This window comes from Mustela erminea, chromosome 4 (assembly GCF_009829155.1).
Source record: "Mustela erminea isolate mMusErm1 chromosome 4, mMusErm1.Pri, whole genome shotgun sequence".
Classification (NCBI taxonomy): domain Eukaryota; kingdom Metazoa; phylum Chordata; class Mammalia; order Carnivora; family Mustelidae; genus Mustela; species Mustela erminea.
Genome location: NC_045617.1, coordinates 3793010 through 3802021, shown reverse-complemented (window position 1 = coordinate 3802021; position 9012 = coordinate 3793010). Strand labels below are relative to the sequence as shown.

At 44.1% G+C, this 9012-nt stretch overlaps 1 long non-coding RNA gene and 1 pseudogene across 1 annotated transcript; one reads left to right on the top strand and one right to left on the bottom strand.

Annotated features, from left to right (window-relative positions):
• Positions 1–372: 372 nt before the first annotated feature.
• On the top strand, positions 373–8785 carry LOC116587974. The gene is made up of 3 exons (XR_004284724.1): positions 373–384; positions 6231–6237; positions 8666–8785. It is a non-coding gene; the product is annotated as an uncharacterized LOC116587974 (long non-coding RNA).
• On the bottom strand, positions 7175–8268 carry LOC116587973 (annotated as a pseudogene).
• Positions 8786–9012: the final 227 nt, after the last annotated feature.

Below are 9012 nucleotides of genomic sequence, written 5' to 3'. Positions count from 1 at the left end.
AGTTCTCGTGGTACGGGAACTTTGTGTGGTGAGTTTCTTCTCCCGCAGCAGTTAGGCGCATCTCACACACACACACTAATCATCTTTGGATGGATGGATGGATGAGTGAATGCAGGCAAGATCAATGTCCTTTGAACACTAAGTGTCTGTGACTCAAAAAATGTTGTGTCATTTAATTTTATAACCATTTTCAGGATTATTCAAGAATCAGGCTGAAAACCAAGTCTTGATAGGGCAATAGTATTTTCCAGAGAAACAGAAGCGATAAGATAAATGAACCAATAATATATATAATATTATATATTTTATTTTATATAATATATGTATATGTATGCAAGCTCATTGAAAAAACTCACACTTACGGGACGCCTGGGTGGCTCAGTTGTTTGGGTGGCTGCCTTCGGCTCAGGTCATGATCCCGGAGTCCCAGGATCGAGTCCTGCATCGGGCTCCATGCTCAGCGGGGAGCCTGCTTCTCCCTCTGCCTCTGCCTCTGCCTGCCACTCTGTCTGCCTGTGCTCGCTCGCTCTCTCTCCCTCTCTGACAAATAAATAAAAATAAATTTAAAAAAAAAAACCTCACACTTACATGGTCAATTGATGACAAAGGAGGCAAAAATATATAATGGGAAAAGACAGTCTCTTCAATAAACAGTGTTGGAAAAACTAAACAGCTATATGAAGAAAGAAAGAAAGGAAGGAAGGAAGGAAGGAAGGAAGGAAGGAAGGAAGGAACTGGACCACTTTCTAACACCATACACCAAAATAACTCAAAGTGGATTAAAAATAAAATGTGAGACATGGAACCATAAAAATTCTAGAAAAGAGAACAGGCAATAATTTCCCTGACATTGGCCACAGCAACATTTCTTTAGATATGCTTCCTAAGGTAAGGGAAACAAAAGCAAAAATAAATTAATAGAAATATATCAAAATAAGAAACCTTTTGCACAGTGAAGGAAACAATCAACAAAACAAAAAGGCAAAAAAGGCAACCTATTGAACAGGAGAAGACATTTGCAAGTGATATCATTGATAAGGGATTAATACCCAAAATATATAAAGAGCATACAACTCAATGCCCCCTCCAAAACAAACAAACAAACAAACAAAAAACCACAAACAATCTAATTTAAAAATGAGCAGAGGATCTAAAGAGACATTTTTCCAAAGAAGACATACAGATAGTCAATAGACACATAAAAATATGCTTAACATCACTTATCAACACAGAAATGCAAATCAAAAGAACAATGAGATATCACCTGACACCTGTCAAACTGGCTAACTAAAATCAGAAATAGAAGAAATAACAAGTGTTGACAAGGATGTGGAGAAAAAGAAACTCTCTTGCACTGTTGGTGGGAATGCAAACCGGCGCAGCCACTGGGAAATAACCTGGAGGATCCTCAAAAAAATTAAAAATAAAAATACCATATGATCCAATAATTCCACCACTGGGTACTTACCCAAAGAAAGTGAAAACACTAATTTGAAAAGACATATCCACCCCTATGTTTATTGCAACATTATTTGCAATAGCCAAGATATGGAAGCAACCCAAGTGTTTGCTAACAGATCAACAGAGAAGGAAGATGTGGTGTGTGTTACATATTGTACTCCCTCCCCCCAAAAAAGGTGAAATCTTGCCATTTGTGACAACATGCATGGACCTAAGTGACAATGTGGGTGCTGGTGAAATAAGTCACACTGAGAAAGACAAACATTGTATGATGTCACTCGTAGGTGACATCTAAAGAAAAAAAATTAATAAATAAACAGAAAGAATCAGGCTTGTAAATACAGAGAGCAAACTGACGGTTGTCAGAAAGCAGGGAGACAGAGTGGGTGAGGGGAGCAGGAAGACACCAGCTTCCATTTATGGAATGAATACGCTGTGGGAATCAAAGGCAGCGCGTAAGGAATATCGTCAGTTATGTCGCAGTCCTGTTGTATGGTGACAGATGGTAGCTACACTCGGGTCAAGCACAGGGTATCACAGTATAGAGGAGTTGACTCGCTATGCTGCACACCTGAACCTAATGTAACATTGCCAACCATACTCAGATAAAAAATTTTGTTAAGGGCGGGGGGTGTGGTGTGTGTCTAAGAGTAGGAATGACTGTATGGTGTGTTTGTGCAAGATGACATACAGTATTATTTAAATTGTTCCCCAATTTTATGTTTAATTATCGTTTTTACTACTCTCTGAGGAATTCAGTTGGCGAAATAACTTAGCTAAGGATTAATTTCTCTAAAAACTTTCTGCCAATCCAATATAGAGTTTCCATGGCATCTTAGAGAAAGAACATGACTGTTGGACCTCACTTGGCACTCAACATTGCTCTGTGGCAGAATTATGTCTAGACTAAATGGGAAACTTTGTAGAAATGAACAGGAAGACAAGATGAAATCAGAAATGAGCCATTTTTCTCTGCAACTGCCCGAGGCTACTCACTTACATCTGTAAAATATGCATAAACAGTTAATGAAAATGTAGGGTCCTCCCGAAGAAAAATCAGAATTCAAGCGTGGGAGAAGCTGTCAGCTTCACGGCCCAAGAGCCCTATAATATTAACCTCTATGCAAGTTTAAATTGTACCTCTGGTACTGAGATTATGGAAATACGTCCCACAGCATGAGCATCAGAGAGAGTTTGAGTATTTCTGCATTCCGAACACTCTCAAATAGGTTAATATATAATGAACAGAAAATTTTAGTCTTGCAAAAAATATTAAGGTCCATATAATATTTGGGTGGTCCAAATTTGGGAATATATACCATAGATGACCAGGTTATCAATAAATCCACCATAAGAAGTTTGAAAAGTCAAGTCAGATAAAAATACTGACCAAATAACCTGGGCTTATTCAAAGCAGTAAGTTAAAGTCATCTCCAGTAAGGGACGTTTTATAAGAGACTTCTATTTGTAGAATTCTATTTGTAGAATTCCTTCCGTTCTGGAGGGAAAGGAGAAAAGAAAACCTCTCAGTGAAAGTAGATTGAAAACTATGGTCTCTGTTCACTGAAAGAAAGTTCCCGCTGCCCATTTAAGACTTAAAAACATGAAATTTTATTCATAGAAAACCCTCCCATTCCCAGTGCTCTTAAATTAAACTTTAAACTTTATGAACTTCTGATGAAGTCATATTCAAATATTCAAGTATAAGATTATGCATGCATATGATCTATATAAGTAACTACATGACCTTAAAATCAAAGTCAATTTTAGTGAGTCAGAATAAATCAGACTATCACTGGAATATATCCTGCATTTTGCTCTCTCTCTCTCTCACACACACATACATTGTGCCCATATAGATCACGTAAGCATAATGATTAACATATATGAACTTAAGCACTTAATTTGAATATAAACTTTCTCAAGAAAATGGCAACGTAAGCTCAGATTTACCCAAGCATGGTACTATCTTTCCTTACAATTTGTTGATGTTGTTGTTATTCCTCTATTATGTGAAGCCTCTATGCAGAGTTAAAACGACACAATCTGGCCCCTGATCGTTCCAGGAGTATTTGAGTGCGTTGTACAGGAGCAGCAGCTCTCCAGGGGACAGAAGTGGTTTCATTAGTGATGTTGGAGAGAAGGAGGAGAAAACATGGGAAAAACCACTGGTGGAAACCAAGTATCAGGCTTCCAGTCTTCGAATAGTGGAGGCAACACACAAGCACGGCCCCTCTCCTTCCAAAACATTGCAAATACCATGACTGAGCGCAAAGTCAAGCCCAACAGTCGTGTTCTTTCTCGAAGAGGCATCCACCCAAACAACAGAGAAAACTAGACGGAAACAACACTGGACTGTAGCAAGTGCTCAGGAGCTGAGGGGCTGGAAGCTGGCTTAGACTCCCAGAAACACCTGAAAAGGGCATGAGAGAGCTGGGGGGTGGCTGTGGGCTGCAGCCCAGAGGACCCCCCCCTACTCTCCACATGGAGAGGACGGATTTCAGGCTCCTCTTCCTCCACAGACCACCACTGACAAATACCAATCCCTAAAACTAGAGGCTTATTTTCTGGAAAAGCTCAACTTGGAGGATAGGAACAAGCTACAGCAGAGGCCTGGGGTGAGAAAAGAGGTTGCAAGCAGGAAAATTAATTCCATAATTGAACTGTGGAGACTTCAAAACCTTTCCCTGACAAGCTCCCAAGCTAGCTGAGGGTTTCTATGCCCCACCGACAGGCTATTTTTGGATTGTTCTCTGGGGAAAGCCACCGGCCATACCCTGCTGCTCCCCACACCTTCCACACACAACCCACCAGCTGCTTCCTAGCCCAGCACCTCAGATGCCAGCCAGTTCCTCTGCAATCTTCATCTTTGCACACAAGCTTTCAATATGCATTGTAGGGATTACTCTGAAATCCCAACAGAGAAAGAAATACACCAAAAACAAAGGGGGAGCAATAAATGGAAGTTTTAAACCCCCATTAAATGTGTTTATTGGTTCCTTCAGAAATTCTGGATAGCAGTTGTTAATGGACACAACAAGGTGCCTAGCAGATGTGTCAGTGTCTGTTCTCTGAGAATCAGAAGTTGGGAGGGGGTGGGGGCAGAATTTGCTGGGGAAAGCCCATGATGGTGAAAGCAAAGGAGTCAGACAGGTGGCCAGCGTTCAGAGGACAGTGCGGGACATCTTGGAGAAGGAGCAGAAGGACTGGGTGAGAGAAGCCTGAAATGGGAAATTCCTGATTCCCTCAGCAGGAGAGGCCGGTACAACCGTGAACGTTAGAGGATCCCCACATCAAATGGAAAAGTTGGGGCGCCAGCTCACTCCCTCCACACTGAATGGGAAGGTTCTGGTTCTAGGGCCTTCACCATGCCCACTCATTGGCTGGGACAGCTCGGGGAGAGTGTGGCCTGCGTAAAGAATGCACAGTCCCACAGAGAGGTAGCAGGACACCTCAAGAAGACAGATGTGTGCCCAAGAGCAGACACTGGCAGCTCATGAAGATGTGGGTATATTGTGAGAGCAGGTAGCTCGTCCTTTAAGGGCCCTTTTCTTGTTCACTACCCGCTTTCACTTCGCCTCCACTCAGACTCACAGAGGTTCCAATGGCCAGTTTACAAAGGAGACAAAAACCGGAGCCTGGATTGCCTATGATACTCCGTGGTCTGTTATGCTGCTGCAGAGCTGTGGTCCCACAGAGGGATGGCACCGAGAAATGTCACTGAAAGGAAATCCCCCAGGGAACACTTTCAATAGCCCATCGGGTTTCTGATTTGCCTGGACTGAAAACCGGCCAGGTGTGGATCTGTGTGGAGTCATAGTGAACAAGTAACATTCTGGTCCCATGAGCAGGAACTTGGAATAAAAGATGGAAATACAGATGACCAGCACTTCCCAGGAAAAGACCTGTAGATGGACCCTCAGGATGGGTATAATGTATGAAGGCCTTGTGTGCACACTCACCCAAGTGCACCCACTAATGAGAAGACCCTCAGAAATCAGGTGGACAAGAAGATGTTCGGTGCATGCCACACATTTACTCATTCCCCCTGGTGTTTGCAGACACACATGTAGAAAGTGGCCAGGGTGGCAGGAATGGGAGCTGAGCAGAACTTTGACAACCTGGACTTCCCCTCACCAAGGCTTATCTGGTAGAGACTCAGCGGGTTGCCCAGCCTGCCCATAACGGGGGCTGCCCAAGTTCCCAGCCAGGCATCATCCCCAGGAGAAGCAGCCAGCCATCTTGGGGCAGCTTGGTTATCCTGAAGCCTTCCTTCAGGTTTTGTCCTTATCAGAGTAGACACTTAACCTACCTATGAACGTGCCTTCCTCACCCACAGTGCTTCTGCCAGAACCACCATCCCAGGCTTGCTGGAGGCCCTTCTCACTGCCACCGTATTCCACAATACACAGCATCTACCAAGAATCCCCTTTTATTTTCAGGAGGAAAATTGTTGCAATGGGCTCCCCACCACCCCACACAGTTCATTACTTTTGCCACATCCAGCAGCTGTTTGTCTTGTAGAAGTTTGGAATGGCCAGTTGAAGAATCATTGCACCAACTGGAAACATGCTGTGCAAGTTTAGAAAATCACACTCAAAGATGTGATCAGTGCTTTCACCCAGCAACCCACGTATAGGCCATGTTAGTGTCCCATTGCTGCACAGCAAATTGCTACAGACGGAGCAGCTTCAAGTGATAAGCATTTCTTATATCAAAGTTTCCATGGGTCAGTTTAGCTGGATCCTCCAGGGTCCAGGGTTTCACAGGGTCAGGGTCTCAGGGTCTGACAGGGCCACAATCCAAGTGCAAACTGGGATTGGGCTCTCTCTAAAACTCACAGCTCCTTGCTCTTCCAAGTTCATGATATTTATTGGCAGAATTTATTTCCTTGCATTTGTAATACTCATGGTGATTTGCTTCTTCAGGGCCAACAGGGGACAGCAGCTCTGCCTCCCAAGCTCGTCTAGGGACTCACCTGATAAGGCCATACCCACCCATAGGCTTTCGATTAACTCAAAGTCTATTGGTTCAGGTCTATGATTACTTCAGAAAAAAATCCCTTCGCCTTTGCCATATAATGTAACCTCACATGTGTGTAATATCCTTCATGTGCACAGGTCCACCCACATTGAAGAGGAAGGGCTCTTACCAGGGGCACCACATTACATTTCTGACTACCACAGGTGCCATCCACAGGGCCAGGATGAAGGACCTTGTGGGTTTAGAAGTTGTACTCCCCTGGGAAGCATGTAGCACCAGCTGGACTGCATCAGAAGGGTTTCTGCTCAGGGGCAGAAATGTGGTTCCTACAGCAGCCATGGGGGAACCAGCTCTCCAGGTTACGGGCAATAACTTCATACACACCTCTGCTCTGCAGACCTTCTAAACTTTTAGTAATTGATTTCCTACATTAAATCTACTTCCATTTGTTATATCTAACATGACTTCTGTTTCTCTATTTGGACATCGACTGAAAAAAACCATAATTTGTCCATAATGTAGGCTCAAAAAATGTTAGCCTCTTCCTACTCAAGAGATTGGGATTTATTGTCTTTTTTAGGCAATACATTTCTTTTTTATTTTTTATTTTTGGCTGGATACAGTATACTTTATTGATGGTACATGACAAGGTAGGGCTCCCCAAGCCCCTCCCCTTCTTCAGGGGGTCTGGGATGGAAATAGTGGAGGTTGGGAGATTCTCAGTGTTTGGGGGGATAAGTTGGGGCAGGGATTCCCCAGCAGCTGAGGGCCTCTCTCTTCCTCTTGCTCTGGCTGGGGCTGGTGGTTCAGGGGGCTCTTATTCCTTGGAGGCCATGTGGACCATAAGGTCCACCACCCGGTTGCTGTAGCCAAATTCATTGTCATACCAGGAAATGAGCTTGACAAAGTGGTCATTGAGAGCAAAGCCAACCCCAGCATCGAAGGTAGAGGAGTAGGTGTCACTGTTGAAGTCACAGGAGACAACCTGGCCCTCAGTATACCCCAGGATGCCCTTAAGGGGGCCCTCTGATGCCTGCTTCACCACCTTCTTGATGTCATTATATTTGGCAGCTTTCTCCAGGCGGCAGGTCAGATCCACAACAGACACGTTGGGGGTGGGGACACGGAAGGCTATGCCAGTAAGCTTCCCATTCAGCTCAGGGATGACCTTGCCTACAGCCTTGGCCGCACCAGTGGAAGCAGGGATGATGTTCTGGGCAGCCCCTCGGCTGTCATGCCACAGCTTCCCAGAGGGGCCGTCCACAGTCTTCTGGGTGGCAGTGATGGCATGGACGGTGGTCATGAGACCCTCCACAATGCCAAAGTTGTCATGGATGACCTTGGCCAAGCAGTTGGTGGTACAGGAGGCCTTGCTGACAATCTTGAAGGAGTTGTCATACTTCTCATGGTTCACACCCATCAGAACGTGGGGGCATCAGCAGAAGGAGCAGAGATGATGACCCTCTTGGACCCGCCCTTCAAGTGAGCCCCAGCCTTCTCCATGGTGCTGAAGACCCCAGTGGACTCCACAACATACTCAGCACCAGCATCGCCCCATTTGATGTTGGCGGGATCTCGCTCCTGGAAGATGGAGATGGACTTCCCATTGATGACAAGCTTCCCATTCTCAGCCTTGACTGTGCCATGGAATTTACTGTGGGTAAGATCATACTGGAACATGTAGACCATGTAGTTGAGATCAATGAAAGGGTCATTGATGGCGACAATATCTACTTTACCAGAGTTAAAAGCAGCCCTGGTGACAAGGCACCCAATACAGCCAAATCCATTCACTCCGACCTTCACCATAGTGTCTTGGGCACGTGGCTGGCACTGCACCTGAAGATGGGGCTGTCTGTCGAACGGGGAAGAGCAGAGAGTGGCAATACATTTCTTGATGTTGTATACACATAATCCCATGTGGTTATGTAACGACCATTAGTGCAGAAGAAGACAGAATTCCACTAAAAATGGAGTAGGTTCTTCAAGCCTTCAGAATTACACCAAACACTTGTCCCAGCATATATCTTTATACAAGAATGGATTCTTTTTAAACTAGTAACAATCTATAAAAGAATCAAAACTGGATCCCAAGAGCATAAACATCTAGAATGCAACAGAAAGAGCTTTAAACACTGGACAGCAAAATTACCTGGCAAATTCCTTAGTTTTCACAAAAGATAGAATTAGTGGAGTCTCATGGATGGCTTAGTTAGTTGAGTATCCGACTCTTGATTTTGACTCAGGTCATGATCTCAGGGGGTGTGGGATCAAGCCACAAGTTGAGCTCCACGCTCAGCCCAGGGTCTGCCTGAGATTCTCTCCCTCTGCCTCTTCCCTGTCCCCCAATGTTCTCTCTCAAAATGAATAAATACATCTTTTTTTTAAAAAAAATAGAATTAGTGATGGATATTTATGTCTGTATGTCTATCTGCATTCCTTTATTTGTCTATAATCTCATTAATTAAAAGATTTGTGATATCCTTGCACAAATTACATACAGAAACATTTTTCTTCAATATAGCATGTGTTCTGAATGTGTTGGGTACAGCACAGCATCCCTACCCC